This window comes from Lactuca serriola, chromosome 3 (assembly GCF_051521515.1).
Source record: "Lactuca serriola cultivar US96UC23 chromosome 3, Lser_US96UC23_V15, whole genome shotgun sequence".
NCBI lineage: Eukaryota > Viridiplantae > Streptophyta > Magnoliopsida > Asterales > Asteraceae > Lactuca > Lactuca serriola.
In genome coordinates this window covers 125,165,188-125,171,267 of record NC_136410.1, presented here as the reverse complement: position 1 = coordinate 125,171,267, position 6,080 = coordinate 125,165,188, and the positions used below count along the sequence as shown (strand labels likewise).

Genomic DNA, 6,080 nt, shown 5'->3' with positions numbered 1-6,080 from the left:
TTTTGTAAACACTTTTATTAATTAGTGGATTGTTTTGAAAGATTTAAATTTATTGAAAATTTTGGAATGTTACAAAATTTGTTAAAATAAAAACAAATTATTATACACACTCACCTTACTCATATAAATTGTCAAATTATAGACTATATATACAAATTATTTCATAATCGAATTTAAGGATAAGTATAAAATTATTTTTAAAAAGATAAGAAATATTATTGATTAGATGTTTGATAGATGAAACCATTGGTTAATTTTTTTTTCTTCTTTTTTTTAAGATTTAAGAATGTTGTTTTTTTAAGTTTTATTCAAATAAATCTCTCTCGCTCTCTCTTTTTCTATTTATTATTATTTTTATTTAATTAAAATATTTATCTTTGTTTTTATGGTTTATAAAATATTTTAATTATTTTGATGTTTTGTTCGAATATATTATTTAACATATTTTTTATGTTTAGTTCAAATAAATTTAAAGTCTTTCTTTTACGTTCTATTCGCTTATTTTTCTAGGCTTTGTTTAAATATTTTTCTTTATTTTGTTAGGTTTTATTCAAATATATTTTTTAATGTTGTTTGATTACTTTTTTTTGTTTCTTTTTATATATCAATCGCTGCCATCCTGACCAAATAAATAGTAAATTACCGTTGTGTTTAAATAAATAGTAAATCCATTTTTTGGAAGTATTGCTAGAATTATTATTTTTATTTTGTTTTAATATATTTTTAAATTGTTTTGGATAGAATAAAAAAATACTGAATTTTTTTCTAGAAAAAGAAGAAACTTATCCTAACCAAAGAAATAGTTATAAACTTTTTCAAAAAATGGGATAAAGATTTTTGAAAAAAATCTAAATATCTTGATTTGTAAAACTTGTTATTGTGTATGCAGCTTTAAAAACTAATCAAATGCAAATAGGTGGAAGCTACAATACCGCACACCAAATAATAAAACTTAAGTAGCATACCTAAAACTACATGACCTGAATTGGATTTCTCATCCACTCTACGCATGCCTTACTAACTCATGTACGTCTAAAGCATATCCAAAAAAAAAAAAAAAAACGTTAAACATGTCTCACCTTGTTCCAGATTTTCAACTATGAAAATGAATTGGAATTTTGATCCCATTGTCATAAATCTCTACTCAATACACACCAAACATAATACTACACTACCATTAATCATACTTTTATGTCACATCTTGTGCAACAAGTGACACCCTCGAGCAAAAGGTCAAAGTTTCAAAGTAAGATCGGGTGTAGCCGACGAACAACCAGCATCATTGATACGCTGGAAGCTATCATACCAAAACGGTTTAGCTTCATCCACCTCCATGTTTACGGGGATCCCAAGATAGCTGCGGTCAAAGATTTCTCGACCTCTATTGGCTTGAACCCCTTGATGTAATGCGACATGTTGTTCAATACCCAACGTCTGAGATGAAGATCCATGAAGAGGTAAAGATGATCCATGAAGAGGCAGACATGCAAGGCTTGCATATCTTTCCGATAACATTTTCAACGTCATGGCTCTCTTTTGGATCCTCCTCTCTTGTTTGTGTGCGTTCTGATGCCCTCCCAATGCCTGCGAGCTGTAGAACTTGCGCCTACAGTAATTGCACGAGAAAAGCTGTACTGCGGTGTTGGTGAAGCCGAGGGTTAGGTCGAGTGTCATGGGTGGCTCAATACGAAGTGTGGGATTAGTGATTAGGCGTGAACAAGGGGTGGTGATTTCGGATTCTACTTCAGCTTCGAATAGGTTGTTTGGAGGTTCCATATCTTATCAATGATTTTCTGACGACGATCTTAATCCTGCATGCAAAAGCAAATTGGATAATTAATAGGATGTTAACATCATTTTGGAAGTCGTGTAGGATAATCAATGGCAACTTATTGTTCTTCCATGTATGTCCAATATAAAAAACAACAATAAATATATGCAATAGGCACGTTTGTACGATGTCTGATCAGTGATAGGCATTTTCACCAAAAGATTTAATATTAGGGTAAATATTGAGAAATTTACTTGTCATTTGCTTAAATGGGTAAAAGATGTCAAAGTTCGATTTGTTTTTTTTTTTTTTTTTACCTTTTTTGGAATCGTAAATGAAAAATTATGGATTTCTTGACATATCCCATGCATAACTTGTACTTGCTCACGTGATTGAAACCTAAAGCTACGACCTTCTACTTGCTTATGTGATAGAAGCGTATGATAAACTACAAGTGCCAAGTTCAACACAAAACTTAAGCCTATATTTTCAACGTACTTCATCAAACACCATGCATGAAAAATCATCAGAAGTTTCATAAAGAGAAAGGAGTCAACCCAATTCACAATCCTTCAGGACTTCCATCAAATATATATGTTTACCATTATTTCTAAAAGACTTATCTATGTGAAACGCTGAGTTCTCCATGATCTATATGTAATATATAACCGGAAACTCTTAGAGAGATCTAAAACCAAGCATTCTAAATCCTCGATTTTCTGAAGCACAAGTAGTAACAAGTAACAAGTATCAAAATCAAAATCAAATAAAGAAATACATATTTAATATAAAACACAACACAGTCAATAAAGCAAGGGGATGAGAAAAGGGGTTGCACACCTCTGGTAGAGCGGTGTAGCACTATAGCTCGATTATCTTCCTAACTGCTATAGCTCAATATGATTGTTAGATTGAAAAAGACTGGTGGTTATTTTCTAGGTTTTGCGAAATATAGCGAAGAGAGGCATATAATATCGAAGGAATTACTGTTTAGGAGAGAGAGAGAGAGAGAGAGAGAGAGAGAGAGAGAGAGAGAGAGAGAGAGAGAGAGAGAGAGAGAGAGAGAGAGAGAGAGAGAGATCATATCAGGGAAGTGAAAGTGAAAGAACATCAAATTTTATTTGTTTGGTACTACTCTTTTTGTATTTCAGGTGGAAGCGCACGATGATCCCCAAATATTCGAATTCATATTTACGCTTCATATTTTTACTTGTTTTTTTTGTTGGCATTCCAATTTTTGGTTTAGACATTCTATTTAATTTTTAAAATTTTTTTATCGGTTGAATTTATATTGCTTTTTGAAAAACTAATTATAAATAATTTATTATAGGTTAATTTTTAATAAAACTGTTTATAAGATGTCTAAGGGGTGTCAATTTAGCAACACCTTTTTTTTATTTACTTATTTATTTGTTTTTTTTCCTTTTTGAACAAGGATAACTTAACACAATTCCTGCTCGTTTTGATATCGCTTAAGGGCGTATTCGGCACAGAGTATTTGAGAGCGTTTAAGAGCTTTTAGATTCTACCGTTTGACAAAATGCTTCATTTTGAACAGAAAGTTTCGTTCGGCACTATAAGCTTCTAGCGTTTAGTTTAAATAAAACACTCCAAATTCAAATGTTACTTCATTTAGCGTTCAACAAAACGCTACAAGCTAGAAGTTACCCGCTACTCACTATAAGTCACCGCTACCAGTTAATTTTGCCGAAAACGCCCTCAATATTATACTTTTGATAAAATTCATTTAGTTGTAGATTACATTTTTAAGTTTTATTCTTACAAAAAAATAGATCATAGAATTTATTTAATTGTATCATTCAAAATTTCTTTTTAGAGAAGATGACAAAAAAAGTCAATATCCTAAGGACACTAAATAGCAAAAAAAAAAAATAGTCTTTTGCCAAAGCTAGCCAACAAAATAGTAGGTGATTAAGAGATAGTCCAAATCAAACTTCGTCAACACCTTCCTTGCAAACCCATATATCTTGGTTATTCTCTTCTGAGACCATACTTCCTTTTGGGGACATGCGTTCAAAGAGTAGAAAGTCTTCAGACGTTCTCTTTCAGTTATGAGGATCATCTTCTGGGTGGAGAGGGGAGAATTTGATATAAAACTTGTTGTATAGAGAGATGGGAAGATCAAGTTAGTCTGTATCCTGAGTTCGGAGGTCATAATACATGAATGGTACTATGTCCAAGTCATGGATTATTTTTCTTTACAGAGTGGGGGGAAGACCTAGCATTGGATTGGGGATGTCTTAGAGCTTGAATTAGGATGCTCTCTTCAAGTGCTTGAGCGGTATATTCCTGAGACCAACCATTAGGCTTCCTGGTGGTCTGTTCGGAGCATTGAAATTCAGAGATAGGCTTTTTTTCCCTTTTCTTGTTTCTTGTTGAGAACCAAGATGATATGCTGCATGTTTTCATCGACGGTGAATTCATGAGGAGAGGAATCAGGGGATCTTCAAGAATGTTATTAGGTTTCCAAAGTAGAGAAACTTCATCGATTGGAGAAATTTTAGGCGAGGGAACTGGAGGGAACATCGATTGAGTGGTTCAGAAAGCTTCAATTGTGAGCTCATTCTTTGCCTTAGCCATTTCACGGCTTAGTTTTAGAACATCAGCTAAGCATGATGGCCATGATACAGCAGACCATATCATTTGCTCTTCCTCAGAAAGAATTTTTGCTGGAAACTTCCTTAGAGCTTGAATTCCTATCACTGCATTGGCGAAATATTTGTCATCTTCAGCATCATCATCATCAGATAGAGTACTTGTGAAAACAATCTAAACATATTCATCATCAGACTCATCTCCGAGTTTAAATTCCGAGGAAGGCTTCCAAGAAATAGAATGATCATTGTTGCTTGGGCCTTTTCCTCCTCTTGCATCGGATGGTTGGGCAACTGAGGCAAGCAAAGCAGAGTGCTAAAATTCTGAGATACGATTAAACACCTTCTGAAAGATGGTGTTCATCTACAAGGTAAGGGTGTCATATGCTTCAGCAGTCCAAGCCGGAGCTTTAGATGGTTAAATAAAGATGCAAGAATAGACAACATTTCATCGAACTTGTTGTTCAGAATGTCCATAATATTTCAGCAGGCTTGGAGGAGTTTGATGAGAACTTGTTGCGTGATGCGGTTCATCTCATCTTTCTTCTTAATCTCCTACTCCATCCTTTGAGTTTGTTTCTCATGCCTATCATGCGTCTGTTTGATCAGCTCATTGGTGGCGTTGATCATATCATCCTGAACTTTTAACATGGTGGTGATGGTATCCAGATAATGATCAAGACTTGAATTATACTTCCGCTTAAACTCCTCAATGGTGTGCTTGAGACGAAGGGGGACGAGTTGATCCAACTATTCCTAGTAAATACATACATAACAAAATCTTGTGGACCTTTGTCATTTACAGACATTCATAATCAATAACTCTACCTAAGGTTTGACATATCGCAACATATATAGACTTTACACCTTCCATGGGATAAATCATGGTCTTTACTTTAACAAGTACCAAGGAACACATCATGGTTTTCCATAGAATTGCTAGGGGCCAGATCCTGGTCTTCCATACATATGCTAGGGGCCAGATCATGGTCGTTCAAACATTTTTAAGGGTCACATCTTGGTCTTCCATGCAAGCATCACAAGGACAACTAGCATTGTACATAGTATAGTGAGAAGACTCACCTCACAAATGTAGTTGGCAGCTAACAAGCTCACATAAACGAACATCAGGTGCTACACTCCTCCTATTGAACCACACAAGGTAACACCTTATTCTACCCTCTAAAACTGACAAACTGACTACAAGTCAACCATGTCAAAAAGTCAATGGTCAACAAAAGTCAAAGGTCAACCAAGTCAACAACCCACCACGACATGGAGACCTCTTGGCCATGTTGTAGGCATGACAGGACAAAATAGTTGATAAGTAGGACATCACCACATCATGGACCCTCTTTGTCTATGTCATGGGTATGTCCAAACAAAACAATCACGAGGCTCTCCACCATGTCGTGGTTATCCTTTGGCTACATGTAGTTATCGGAAGAAGCCATTTTTTTCTTAATAAGGACTTAATCCATTAAGTCATTTGCTTCAACTTTCCAGAAGGCTTCCTTTCCCTTAACTGAACCAGAAAAGTCCTTACTTTATGGACATGCATGTTGAATGCATGTCTTTCCCAAAGTATGTCAAAATAGGGTAAGAAATGGAGTCAAAACTCCATGCATTGCACCAATCAACATGAAACTCTAGATTTGGAACATATGGTGACCAAGGGATCTCAACAAGTCATA

General features: G+C 34.7%; 1 long non-coding RNA gene across 1 annotated transcript; it reads right to left on the bottom strand.

Annotated features, from left to right (window-relative positions):
* Positions 1 to 1,060: 1,060 nt before the first annotated feature.
* On the bottom strand, positions 1,061 to 2,752 carry LOC145094657 (uncharacterized). The gene is made up of 2 exons (XR_013703469.1): positions 2,612 to 2,752; positions 1,061 to 1,811 (listed from the first exon to the last, which is right to left on the bottom strand). It is a non-coding gene; the product is annotated as an uncharacterized LOC145094657 (long non-coding RNA).
* Between the last annotated feature and the right edge of the window lie 3,328 nt (positions 2,753 to 6,080).